We start from the raw sequence: 14,852 nt of genomic DNA, 5'->3' as shown, positions 1-14,852 counted from the left end.
CTTCAAAAATCTTCACTGCAACAGTCACTGATAGAATACAGGGAGCAATGTTTACAGAAGAAAGTAACCTAACCATTTTATACCCAGGTACAGTGTCACCTTGTTATAAAGCAATAGACAAAAAAAAATTGAACTATGCAGATTCCCGGGAAGAATCAAAGTAGGCATGAAGTAATACCTAATTCCTCAAGTGGAATATCAAGAGATTAAAAACTCTCACACCTCCCTTTTGGTAGATTACAGTTCTAAGAATCTTAGCAAGACATTGGCAAAATCAGTGTTGGGTTTGTGGTTTCCAAATACCATTATTTTCTAACTTAAAGGTACTATTAGGTGAATATTTTGGTACTTCATAAGACTTATAGTTGCATACAACATAGAATGGAGCATAGCCAACATCACCATGAGGTGGACTAATCGTGATTCTTTTCTCTGCCTTATTTTAAGTTGTAACTTCCACTCCACAATAAAAATACCATTTTCCAGGGTGACTAGGTGGCTCAGTCTGATAAGTAACTGACTCTTGGTTTCTGTTCGGGTCATGATCTTACAGTTCATAGGATTGAGCCCCACACTGGGCTCTGATGACAGCAAGGAGTCTGCTTGGGATTCTCTCTTTCCCTCTCTCTCTGCCCTAAACCCTCTCACACTCTCTCAAAATAAATAAACTTTAAAAAAAAGAAAAATACCATCTTCCCATCTAGATTCTGGCAATCCATGCACTGATACGCAGTTACCCTTTACCTCCTACTACTCCATACAAACAACAAGGAGTTTTTCCTCCTTGGACATGGGTTAATGTGTTACGGAGGCAAATTTGACACCAATACTCATTCCTCACCTTGCGTTATCCCAAATTTAATTCCTGTGGACCTACCAATTTAGCCCCCAATGCTACAAGTCATCACCCCCCTCTTTTTTTTTAGGACAGATCTCTTACATTCTTCTTTACTTTCCATCAACAGAGAACTCAGAGATACATTCATTATCTCCTGCGAGGTTGGGCTCCTCTCACCTTATTGACTTTAATCATCACCATCAATTTTCTAAGTTGGAGTCATATCTTAGAATGGGGTAGTTCTGCACCATCCCATGGATCTGGTATAGCTTGCGTTCCTACACACTGGGTGGTAATGGACAAAATGTGCTGCCCTTCCCCCTGTGGTCTGCTGTCGTTAAGTATGAGAAGTTTGGTAGCAAGATATATTACATTAACTCAAGTGAAGCAGACTTTTTGTTTTTTCCTTATCTTCTACAATTAGAACAAGAGGGTAAGCTCAGAAGGGCATTGGGTAGGGAAAAACAATATTCATTTTATCAGAAAGGGGGACTTAATGAGAATGGGTTGAGGCTGAAGAGATGATTTGTGCCAGGCAAGGACAGGGTGGAGTCTTGGAGGGGAGACAGGCAATGAAGAAGAGAAGATAGGATAGGATCATCTGACCTTGTTACCATGTCTGAATCTGAGTTTAAAGGTCTTCATATTCCTTTTGATGCTTGTGGATCTTAGTCTCCTAAGTACACTAGGATCCTCTATTTCATTGTCACTTTAGCCATGTTAAAACCTCAGAATTTCTACCAAAGAATATTGCCTTGCCCTTAGATAACCATTCCATAGCACGCTAAAGACCACAGCCTTTCAACATTGTGGGGTCATCACAGTACTTTCCTTAGCCAATGGCAGCTATTAGAGATGAACAGCTCACAAGTCACCATTCTGACACCACCCTGGAAGGCACGGATTCTGGAGGGGAAAATGAAGTGTAGTTTGAAATAGGGGATGTTTCTTTAGCACCCCTAAAAAGCCTTCCCAGTTGACCTCCCACTCTTTCTCATCTTGAAATATCCACTTCTTATGGTACACAAGTCAAGGATGTTTCCTCTAAATCATTAATCATGGCCACCATCCATATCCCTAGTTAATTTTGTCTCCCATCCTTCACTATCAAGTACTAGTTTGGAATACAAACTCATTGGATATAGGAGTCATCCCATTTCTCTCCAACTAATTCCTTTTATATGTTTTAAACATTGTTCATTTTGTGGGGCACCTGGGTGGCTCAATCAGTTGAGCGTCTGACTTTGGCTCAGTTCATGATCTCACAGTCTGTGGGTTCAAGCCCTATGTTGGGCTCTGTGCTGACAGCTCAGAGCCTGGAACCTGCTTAGGATTCTGTGTCTCCCTCTCTCTCTGCCCCTCCCCCACTTGCACTCTGTCTCTCTCAAAAATAAATAATTTTTTTTTAATTTAAAGACTGTTCATTTCCTACTACCAGATAATTTTCTCATCCTTTCTTTCCCCAGTGTCCACATAGATCATATCCGTTTTCTGTTTTCCAGTGTGAACTCACTTCCCCGGACTATCAAGAATCTGATGGCAAATCTTGCTATATAGGTATTGTGGTCTCACTCCAAATATAGGGGTTCATGTTCACTTCAATAGCTATAGTAGCCAGATGTGCTTTGTACCACTGTGGGAGTACATACAAATATTTATCTGGTGGAAGGTGTTCTAGGTATTTGTATGCAGATAACAACAACATATGGATGACAAATACTCTCAGTGAAGAGTTTGGGCTAATCAGGCATGACATACATGAAAAACTTTGTAAATATATGTCAGCACTTAACAGTAACTTTTATAAACCTATTTTACGGCTGGTACTATTTCCATCCTATTTACTTTCACTATTCTGGAGAAATGGAGCTTATCTTATGACTGGTGGCATTCAATTTTATGAATAGTGATACCAAGCATCCAGCTTCCTAGAGGAGACAAGTCCTCCAAGATGAAGTTCTCTCCAATTAACTCCCTAGATAGAGGAGCTTTAATTCAGATTTTTGGCTCTGAAGGAAAACATATGATAAGGTTAGCTACAGGTCTATGATTCTAAATTACCAACTATACTCATATAGCTTGTGGCCATTACAACCTCTAGACCAAGCAGGGTTTTCCTGAGTTTCCCATGGGGCACTCAATTCCTGGTGGAACCCAAAAACGTCCATGACTTAATGCCCATGTACCGTTAAGTTACATGGTGACTGAGATTTAAGGCTACAAAAGAAATTAGGGCTGTTAATGAGTGGAACTTAAAATAGGGTGATTGTTCTGAATTATCTCTATGTGTTCATAAAAGTGGAAGAGGGGAAAAGAAGTCAAAGTAAAAAGTAAAAGGAACAATGAAATTAATGCAATGTGATACTCAAATTTGCTAGCTTTGAATATGAAAACAGGAGCCTATAAAAGAAATGAATATATTCTCAAGAAGGAAACACAAAGCAAGAAAACGGATTATACCCCAGAACCTCCAGAAAGGAATGCAGCCCTAAGGATACCTTGAATTCATCCCAGAGAGGCACACATTGGACTTATTCTCCCAAAAATCCTGTTATAATAAAATTGTGCATTTTCTATTGGTAAGTTTGTAGGACCTTGTTAAAGCCATAATACAAACATAATACAGGTCACAAAGTATATTAACTCATTAACAATTTATTGATAACCTGCTTTGCATAAATACTGATAGGGGCATAGGATGACACACTACCGAAAAACACATGATCCCTAAATCCAAACAGGTTCTAGCTCAATAGAACAAAAAAGTCTTGAAGGAACATCTCAGGATCATAAGTCAGCTTCTGATGATCCCATTCTCCAAACTTCTATTCCTATTATTGTTCCCTGGTCTCTGTTCTCAGGCCCTCTTCCTTCATTACTCTCATAACCATCCTGGGACATCATCACTTCTATTGAGACCTATATATCTGCTTATTCTAGTGTTTCCTGTGAGGTTCTCCCCAAAGTTGGTATAGATCTTCATTGAGACAATCCCCTAATAGCAAAGTCTTGGATTCTAAGACTGTCTCAAACCAGAAAACAACCTATTTGTTGATAGGATCTTGTCTTTTCTCTGTATGTCTCTATTATCTGCCAAGGATAATACTTCATCACTATAAATGCTCAATACATCTTAATTCAGTTAGCAAATGCCACCATTATTATTACTACAGAGTCAGTACATAGGTTCCAAGGACACAATGGTCACATTGGTTTTGAGGTCAGAGAAACCCGGGCATAAGAGGAAAAACTTAAGCCAAAGCCTTATGATGACTTAAAATCTACAAAGCTTGAGGCTCGGTACACTTCTTGATGGATACAGGAAGGAACAACAGGTTTCACAGGTTATGTGAAAGGACACTGGTATGATTCAGAAGCAAACAAATTTAACTTGAGTTGTGGATCATCAGCGAATTTTGTGGAGCTAGGTCACAGATTATTGAACATAGAATGTTCAAATGTATAGGGCACCTGTGTGGTTCAGTTGGTTGAGTGTCCAACTCTTCATTTTGGCTCAGGTCATAATCCTAGAGTCATGGATCAAGTCCCGTATTGAGCAGTACACTGAGCATGGAGCCTGCTTAAGATTCTCTCTCTCTCAGCCCCTCCCCAGCTAGCGCACATGCATTCTCTCTCTTTTGCACTTAAAAAAAAAGAAGAAGAATGTTCAAATTTATTAAACAACCATTCCAGTAACTTCTCTGAAATCTGGTGAATCATATCCAACTCCTTCCCTCAGAAAAAATTCAGGGGTTAACACATATGTCCAAATAAGTGTGACAAATAATGTGTAATAAAACAGGAGACTCTGGTCAAGAGGTAAGGGGTTTTCTGAAATGAAGCCTCAAGAAGTGAATGCCACCCAGTGTGCAGAGAGCAGGTTTATAAACACATAAACTTTATTGTCACTTCTAGGTAAGTTTATATACTTACTTCTGAGCATCAGGTTTATAAAAACATAAATTTTATTGTCACTTCTAGGTAAATTTATATACTTACTTCTGAGTATGCATCCAAGAGAAACACTCGTATAATATCCGAGCAAACGTAAAAGGCTAGTGTTCACAGCAATTATGAGAAAGTGAAATTTAGAGACTTGGTGTTCATCTGTGGAGGTAAAATTAACTAAATGACTCACTCTGAAATACTAGCCAGTAATTCAAAGTAATGGACTAAACAACAGGCCACATACAGAGCGCCATGGATATCACATTGACATAGACCCTGAATGAAATTAATAGTGAAAATGATATGGTGGCTGACTTTGATTTACAAATACTCTAACAAAAATATAGAAATAAGTGGGAGTTGGATAAAATATAAATAGTAAAGTATTTACAACTGTTGAAGTTAGATAATGCACACATTATTAGCATACAAAATCTTTTCAAGTCATTTGCCAATTTTTTATTGTACTAAAATACCTGTAAGATTGAATTCATCATTTGAACCATTTTTAAATTTAAGTATTCAGTGCCATCAAATACATTCACAAAGACATGCATTCATAATCACTATTTCTAGAATATATTCATTGCTCAAGCAAGAAAACCATAATGATTAAGTAGTATGAATGCAAGCCAAGAAAATATCTTTAAAGTGCATAAAGGGAAAAGAAAAATGTCAACCAGGAATTCTACACCATTGACAATACTTCCAAAAGGAAGAAAAAATTAAAATTAAAAAATAAAGAAATTAAAAAATTAAAAACAAGTCATCACAAACAGACCTCCAATACAGGCCATGTAAAAGGAATTCCTTCAGCAAGAAAGAGATTTCCCATGGGAATATGTATCTACACAATACAGTGAAAACACTGGAAAATAGAAATATTTGGAAAAATATAAAATGTTTTCCATAATTTTAAAAATCCCTTTGAAAAATAGTATTTTAAATGAAACAATCGTAACAACTTACTTTAGAATTTAATGCATATGTAAAAGTCAAATAAATAACAATAGTACAAAAGTCATAAGGGGAGATAAACAGTAGTATATTGTTATAAAAATATTATTGATGAAGTGTTATCACATAAATGTGGACTTTCCGAAGCTATAGTTGGACAACCACTACAATATCAACATAAACAACTATAGCTAATTAGAACAAAAGATATAGGGGTGCCTGGGTGGTTCAGTTGGTTAAGCATCTAACTTGATTTTGGCTCAGGTCACGATCTCAGTGGGCTCAAGCCACACATTGGGCTCTGCACTGGCAGAGAAGAACCTGCTTGGGATTCTCTCTCTCCCTCTCTCTCTGCTCCTCCCCTGCTCACATGCTCTCTCACTCTCTTTCAAAATAAATAAATAAACTTCAAAAGACAAAAGAAAAGGGGTGCCTGGATGGCTAAGTCAGTTAGGTGTCTGACTTCAGCTCAGGTCATGATCTCACGGCTTGTGGGTTCGAGCCTAGCTGACAGCTCAGAGCCTAGAGCCTGCTTTGGATTCTATGTTTCCCTCTCTCTCTGCCCCTCCCCTGCTCACACTCTGTCTCTCCTTCAAATAAACATAAGAAAGAAAGAAAGAAAGAAAGAAAGAAAGAAAGAAAGAAAGAAAGAAAGAAAGAAAAGTGGCACCTGGGTGGCTTGGTGGGTGAGTTGAGCATCTGACTTCGGCTCAGGTCATGATCTCACTGTTCGTGAATTTGAGTCCCGAATCGGAATCTGTGCTGACAGCTCTGAGCCTGAAGCTGGCTTCAGATTCTGTGTCTCTCTGCCCCTCCCCAGCTCTCGCTTTGTCTTTCTCTCTCCCTCTCAAAAATAAACAAACATTAAAAACAAATAAATACATAACAAAAGAAAAAAGACATAAAGCAAATTAATGAATATAACTAACTTAAGAATTTAGAAAAAGAAAAAAGGAAACAAAGTACAATGCAACAAATTGAAAATGAATATAAAATGATAGATTTACAACTAATCTTATCACATTAAATGTTAATAGTATAAATATCCCAATTAAAGGCAGAGATTATAATAATAAATTAGTAAAAACAGGATGCAAATATATGAAGAAATAGAAAAAAAACACTTCAAATATAAACACAAAGATAGTTTTAAATTAAAACATGGAAAAATAATGTGACAACATCAAGAAGAATCTGGAATAAGTGTATTAGTATAATACAAATTATATTTTGGTAAAAAGATTGCTATATATTAGTAACATTATGTAATATTACTAGAGATTAAAAAGGTCATTTTATATTACTAATTAAACCAGTTCATCAAGAGGACATAATCATAATATCTTAATCAACCAACAGAACTTCAAAATACAGGAAACAAAAATTGATAGAAATATGAGAAATAAACACACAATTATAATCAAAGATTGAAATACCATTCTTTCACTGACTCATTGAACAAACAGACAGAAAATCAATAAAAATATAGACAACATAAAACACCATATGAATCAAATGGACATAACTAACATTTATAGAACATTCTTCCCAGCAAGAGCAGAATAATCTTTCCAAGTAAACTCAGAATATTTACCAAAATAGATCATATTCTGTGCCAAGGAAACAATTCTCAATAAATTCTAAAAAAAAATTTTAAGGTTTATTTATTTTTGAAGGAGAGAGAGACTGAGCGTGAGCAGGGGAGGGGAAGAGCGAGAGGGAGACACAGAGTCTGAAGCAGGTTCCAGGATCTGAGCTGTAGCACAGAGCCTGACACGGGGCTCAAACCAATGAACTGTGAGATCATGACCTGAGCTGAAGTTGGACGCTTAACCAGCTGAGTCACCCAGGCACCCCTCAATAAATTCTAAAAGATTCATCATATAATCATTAATATCCAGAATGGTATTAAATTAGATATCAATGACCAAGAGATGTTCATTTATCATTTATCTTGTCCATTAAGTTCAAAGTATTGAACCTCCCCTATTTAGATGATATGACTATATATATAGAAAATCACAAAATATCTAAAAATGTTCTGAGAAGTATCAAATATAGCTAGTTCAAAAGAAACAAAAACAACATGCAAAAATCAATTTTACTTCTCTATAATAGCAATGAAGAATGAGAAAATATTAAGTACCACTTGAAATAGATTCAAAAAATGAATTATTAGGAATAAATCTAAGTAAATAGATATAAGAAAAGTATGCAGAAACCTACAAAACAAACTGAAAGAAAATTTTAAAACCCTAAATAAATGTAAATACAGACATTTTATGTTTCTATAATATGAAAATTCATATAAGAACTCAATTTTCTTGACATAAACATTCTCTATAAATTGATATATCTAATGCAATCCTAGCAAGGTTAATTTGTATCTGTAAAGACGCTTGAATGAAAATTTACAAGAGCTTCCTTTCATTTGGAACTTCCATCTTCCAGTAATTCGCCAAAATGAACAACATAAAAGGAAAAAGGAGAGGTACCCACTGTCTGTTCTCCAGGCCTTTTAGAAATGGTGGAGTTGTTCCTTTGGCTAATTACATGCAAATCTACAAAGAAGGTGATATTGTATACATCAAGGTAATGGACAATGTTCCAAAAGGAATGCCCCACAAAAGTTACCATGGCAAAACTACAAAGTTACGCAGCATGCTCTTGACATTGTTGTGAACAAACTTGTGAAGGGCAAGATTCTTGCCAAGAAAATTAATATACACATTGAGCATATTAAATACTCAAAGAGCCAAGAGAGCTTCCTGAAGCTTGTGAAGGAAAATGATCAGAAGAACACGGAAACCAAAGAGAAAGTTACTTGGATTCAACTAAAGCATCAGCCTGCCCCACCCAGAGAAGCACACATTATAAGAATCAGTGGGAAGGAGCCTGAGCTACTGGAACCCATTCACTATGAATTCATGGCATAATAGGTGTAAAAAAAAAGAAAGAAAGTCTTCAAAACTGTAAAAATTATACTCTTGAGTAGAACTGTGCTGTCCTCTCCCACAAAGAAATATTTAAAGCAAAAAAATTAAAAAATGAACATGAAATAGAAAAGGAGGTAGATTAGCCAAAAGAATTATTTAAAAGACTACAAAGCTAAAGTACATACATAATTTGAATTATTAACATAAAGCTGGAGAATTCAAGAAAGTTTAATATTAGAAAAGGGTTTAAAAACAGATAAATAAAAGTGAAGACACAGTCCAAAATTTGAAAAAAGACACATGTTGAATGATTTTTTTAAATGTGTAAACATAATAAAATGAAGAAAACTTGTTATTTACAATAAATGATGCTGTAATACCACTAAAGTAACCCACTAAACTGTTCAGTGTAACTATTGACCGTATAAAAAAAAGCATGACCAATAAAAGAAAAGAATTGATAAATAGGAATTCATCAAATTAAAAAACTTTAGACATGTAGGGGTGCCTGGGTGGCTCAGTCCATTAAGCATCAGACTCTTGATCTCAGCTCAGATAACAAGCTCTCAGTTTGTAGGGTCGAGCGCTGACAGTGCGGAACCGTCAGCACAGAGTCTGCTTGGGATTCTCTCTCTTTGCCCCTCTCTCTCTCTCTCTCTCTCTCTCTCTCTCTCTAAATAAAAGAATAAAATAAAATAAAAAATTTAAAAACTTTAGATATGCAAAACACACTAGAAAGGCAATGAAAAGTACATCATGGGGAATATAGTCAATATTATAATAACTTTGGTGACAGATGGTAACTACATTTAATCATAGGGATTATGTCATAATATATATAACTGTCCAGTCACAATGTCATACATCAGAAAATAATTTCATATATGTGAAGTGCACTTCAATAAAAAAAAGACTATATCCTCTGAAATAAAAAAGACTATATCCTCTGACACCAATAGAATTAATCTTTAAATTAATTTTAAAATGTTAAGTAGAACATACCTAAGGGGTTGGAAATTAAGAAACATGCTGCAAATAAGCCATGTGTTCAATGAAAAAAAAATTTTAATAATTTTAAGCAGGGTGCCTGGGTGTCTCAGTTAGCTGAGTGTCCAACTCTTGATTTTAGCTCAAGTCATGATCTCATGGTAGGTGGGTGTGAACCCTGCATCAGGCTCTTTGCTGAGCATGGAGCCTGCTTGTGATTTCTCTTTCTCCCTCTCTCTCTGCCCCTACCTTGCTTGTGACTCTCTCTCGCTCTCAAAATTAATAAAACGTAAAAACATAATAATTTTACCTAGACAATAATGAATATATCACATAGATCTTTCAAGATGTGGATAAAGTTGTACATAGGAAAACACATAACCTTGAATGCATATTTAGGGAAAAAGGTAAGGCTGAAAAACAAGTATAGAAGTTTGCATCCGAGAACACCAGCAGGTTGATCCTAAGTAATACAAAAGAAGAAAATAATAAAGAGTAGAGTTGAAGTCAATAAAATAGAAAATAAAAACATTCTATGGCAAATAATGAAAAACTTGTTTATTGCAAAGATTAATAATATTAAAGCACTGATAAAATGATGAAGAAATGTCAGTATATAGAGACTATATATGTATATACTTTATATATCAAAAACTAAAAAAAAGAATGTAAAACTTAGAAGTGATGCCATTTATAATAACATCATAGATATTATAAAATCAAAAGGCTATTTAGAAACTCAAAATACTAGTAAGGAAAGATATGCAAGAACTTAACACAAAAAAATTACAAAACATTACTAGTAAGACCATCCCATCAGACACAAGAAAAATCGTTTGACAAAATTCAAAGCCCATTCTTGATAAATGATATCATAAAAGAAAGCAAAACATTAAATTTAACAAAAACGCAAGCCCTGTACAAACCCAACTAAAAATATTTTTAAGAGCAAGTATGAGAGAAATATTCCAATTTCATGGATTACAGGAATTCATATAGATAGTTCTCCTCAAATGTGTCTAATATATTCAATGCAATTCCCATAAAAGTCCCAGAGGTTGGTTTATAGCTATTGGGAAATGAATACTAAAAATTATATGAAATAGCTATTTGGAATAATCAAAACTATTAAAAAATAACAAAATGGGGAAGGTATAACACCTGATAACAATATTTATATCAGACTAATTGGAATTTTTTAAAAAGCCTGTAAAAACAGATAAAGAAGACATTATATAAACATAAAGGAGAGAATCCAACAAGAAGATATAACAATGGTAAATATTTATGCACCCAACATGGAAAACCCAAATATATAAAACAATTTATAAAAACATAAAGGAACTCATTGATAATAATACAGTAATACTAAGGGACTTTAACATTCCCTTACATCAATAGATAGATCACTAAAAAGAAAATCAACAAGGAAACAAGGGCTTTGAATGACACACTGGACAAAAATGGACATAACAGATATATTCAAAACATTCCATCCTAAAACAGTGGGATACACATTCCTTTCAAGTGCACATGTGATATTCAACAAAACAGATCACATTTAAGATAACAAAACAGGTCTCAACAAATACAAAAAGACTGAAATCATATCATGCAACTTTTCTGATCACAACTCTATAAAACTAGAAGTCAACCACAAGAAAAAATCTAGAAAGACCACATATACATGCAAGATAAACAACATGCTACTAAACAATGAATGGGTCAACCAGGAAATCAAAGAAGAAATAAAAATACACAGGAAACAAATGAAAATGAAAACACATCAGTCCAAAACCTTTGGGATGCAGCAGAAGCGGCCCTACAAGGGAAGTATATAGCAATACAGGCTTACATTAAGAAGAAAAATCTCATATAAACAACCTAACCTTAAACCTAAAGGAGCTAGAAACAGAACAACAAATGAAGCCTAAATCCAGCAGAAGGAAGGAAATAATAAAGATTAGAGCAGAAACAAATGTGGGGCACCTGGGTGGCTCAGTTGGTTAAGCAGCCAACTTCAGCTCAGATCATGATCTCACGGTTCGTGAGTTCGAGCCCCTCATTGGGCTCTGGGCTGACAGCTCAGAGCATGGAGCCTGCTTCAGATTCTGTGTCTCCCTCTCTCTCTGCCCCTCCCTTGCTCTTGCTCTGTCTCTCTGTCTCTCAACAATAAATAAATGTTAAAAAAAGAGCAGAAATAAATGATACAGAAACTATAAAACAGAAAAGATCAATGAAGCCAGGTGTTGCTTCTTTGAAAAAATTAATAAAATTGTTAAACCCCAACCAGTCTTATCAAAAAGAAAAGAGAAAGGAACCAAATAAATAAAATCACAAATGAGAGAGGAGAGATAACAACCAACACCACAGAAATACAATTAAGAGAATATTATAGGAATAACAATGAAAAGAACCACTATATGCCAACAAGTTGTACAACGTGGGAGACATGGATGAATTCCTAGAAACATGGAAAGTACCAAAAATGAAACAGGAAAAAATAGAAAATGTGACCAGACAGAAAAGCAGCAAATAAATTAAATCTGTAATCAAAAAACGCTCAACAAATATTAAATCCAGGGCCAGATGACTTCAAAGGTGAATTCCACCAAACATTTGAAGAAGAGTTAATACCATTTCATCTGAAACTATTCCAAAAAATAGAAAAGGAAGGGAATTTTCCAAATTTATTCAATGAGGCCAGCATCACCCTAACACCAAAACCAGATAAAGAAACCACTGGGGCGCCTGGGTGGCGCAGTCGGTTGGGCGTCCGATTTCAGCCAGGTCACGATCTCGCGGTCCGTGAGTTCGAGCCCCGTGTCGGGCTCTGGGCTGATGGCTCAGAGCCTGGAGCCTGTTTCCGATTCTGTGTCTCCCTCTCTCTCTGCCCCTCCCCCGTTCATGCTCTGTCTCTCTCTGTCGCAGAAATGAATAAACGTTGAAAAAAAAATTTTTTTAAAAAAGAAACCACTAAAAAAGAGAACTACAGGCCAAAATCCCTGCTGAACATGGATACAGAAAATCTCAATAAAATATTAGAAAACCAAATCCAACAATATATTAAAATAATTATTCACAAGGATCAAGTAGGATTTATTCCTGGGTTGCAAGGGTCGTTCAAGATTCACAAATCAACAGTACTACTCCACACTAATAAAAAAAGGGTAAGAATCATATGATCATTTAATTAGATGCAAAAAAAGCATTTGACAAAGTAAAGCATCCATTTGTGAGAAAGGAAAACCTCAAGAAACTAGGTTTAGAGCAAACATACCTCAAAATAATAAAGGCCATGTATGAAATACTGACAGCTAATATCATCCTCAATGGAAAAAAAGTGAGAGCTTTTCCTCTACGGTCAGGAACAAGTCAGTAACGTCCACCCTCACCACTGTTATTTAACATACTACTGGACATCCTAGCTACAGCAATCAGACAACAAAAAGAAATAAAAAGGAGCCAAATTGGCAAGGAAGAAGTAAAACTTTCACTCTTTGCAGACATCACGACACTCTGTACAGAAAACCTGAAAGACTCCACCAGAAAACTGCTAGAACTGATACACAAATTCAGTAAAGTCACAGGACACAAAATCAATGTACAGAAATCTGTTGCATTTCTATATACCAATGATGAAGCAACAGAATAGAAATTAAGGAATCAATCCCGTTTACAACTGCACCAGAAAACAAGATACCTAGGAGTAAACCTAATCAAAGAGGTAAAAGACTTGCACTCTGATGAAAGAAAGTGAAGATGACATAAAGAAATAGAAAGACATTCCATGCTCATGGAATACCCAAAGCAATCCACACATTTAATGCACTCCTTGTCAAAATGCTAACAGCATTTTTCACAGAACTAGAACAAACAATCCTAAAATTTGTATGGGAGCACATTAGACCCTAAATAGCCACTGTGATCTTGAAAAAGAAAAGCAAAGCTGGAGGCATCACAATTCTGGACTTCAAATTATATTACAAAGCTGTAACGATTAAAAACAGCATGGTACTGGTGCAAAAGTAGACATATAGATCAATGGAACAGAATAGAAAACCCAGAAATAAACCCACTATATGGTCAATTAAGTTTCGACAAAGCAGGAAAGAATATCCATTGGGGAAAAGAAAGTCTCCTCGACAAATGCTACTGGCAAAACTGGACAAAAACATGCAAAAGAATGAAACTGGACTGCTTTCTTATACCATACCCCAAAATAAATTCAAAATGGATTAAAGAACTAAATTTGACTCAGGAAACCATTAAAATCCTAGAGGAGAACACTGGCAGGAACAACTTTGACATCGGCTGTAGCAACTTATTTCTACATACGTCTCTAGAGGCAGGGGAAACAAAAGCAAAAATAAACTATTGTGACCTCATCAAAATAAAAAGCTTCTGCACAACAAAGGAAACAATCCACAAAACTAAAGTGCAACCTACAGAATGGGAGAAGATATTTGCAAATGACATATCTGATAAAGGGTTAATATCCAAAATGTATAAATAAATTATAAAACTCAACACCCCAAAAAACAAATAATTCAATTAAAAAATGGGCAGAAGACATTAATAGATGTTTTTCCAAAGAAGATCTACAAGTAGCCAAGAGACACATGAAAAGATGCTCAACATCACTGATCAACAGGGAAGTGTAAATCAAAACTACAATTACCTCACACCTGTCAGAATGGCTAAAATGAACAACACCAGAGACAACAGGTGTTGGCGAGGATGCAGAGAAAGGGGAACGATCATGCACTGTTGGTGGGAATGCATCGTGGTACAGACACTCTGGAAAACTGTACAGAAGTTCCTCACAAAGTTAAAAATAGAACTACCCTGAAATTTAGCAACTATACTCCTAGGTATTTACCCAAACAGTAAAAATATAGTCATTCAAAGGAATACATGCACCCTCATGTTTATAGCAGCATTATCTACAATAGCCAAATTATGGAAATAGCCCAAATGTCCATCAACTGATGAATGGATAAAGAAAATGTGGTATGTATGTATATATGTGTGTGTGTATATGTGTGTATATATATATATATATATACATATATATATATATAATCTTAAAAAAATTAATGCCTTGAGCAAAGGACAAGTGGAAGTCAGAATTAGGAAGTAAAGGGAAATGAACATATATTATGCTAGATGCATATGAATATACA

The 14,852-nt window shown here is 35.4% G+C and overlaps 1 pseudogene; it reads left to right on the top strand.

Moving 5' to 3' along the window:
• Nucleotides 1-8,060: 8,060 nt before the first annotated feature.
• Nucleotides 8,061-8,679, top strand: LOC122477688 (annotated as a pseudogene).
• Nucleotides 8,680-14,852: the final 6,173 nt, after the last annotated feature.

Source organism: Prionailurus bengalensis, chromosome X (assembly GCF_016509475.1).
Source record: "Prionailurus bengalensis isolate Pbe53 chromosome X, Fcat_Pben_1.1_paternal_pri, whole genome shotgun sequence".
Lineage (NCBI taxonomy): Eukaryota > Metazoa > Chordata > Mammalia > Carnivora > Felidae > Prionailurus > Prionailurus bengalensis.
The sequence above is the reverse complement of the archived record's forward strand: the minus strand, read 5'-3'. Positions and strand labels throughout refer to the sequence as shown.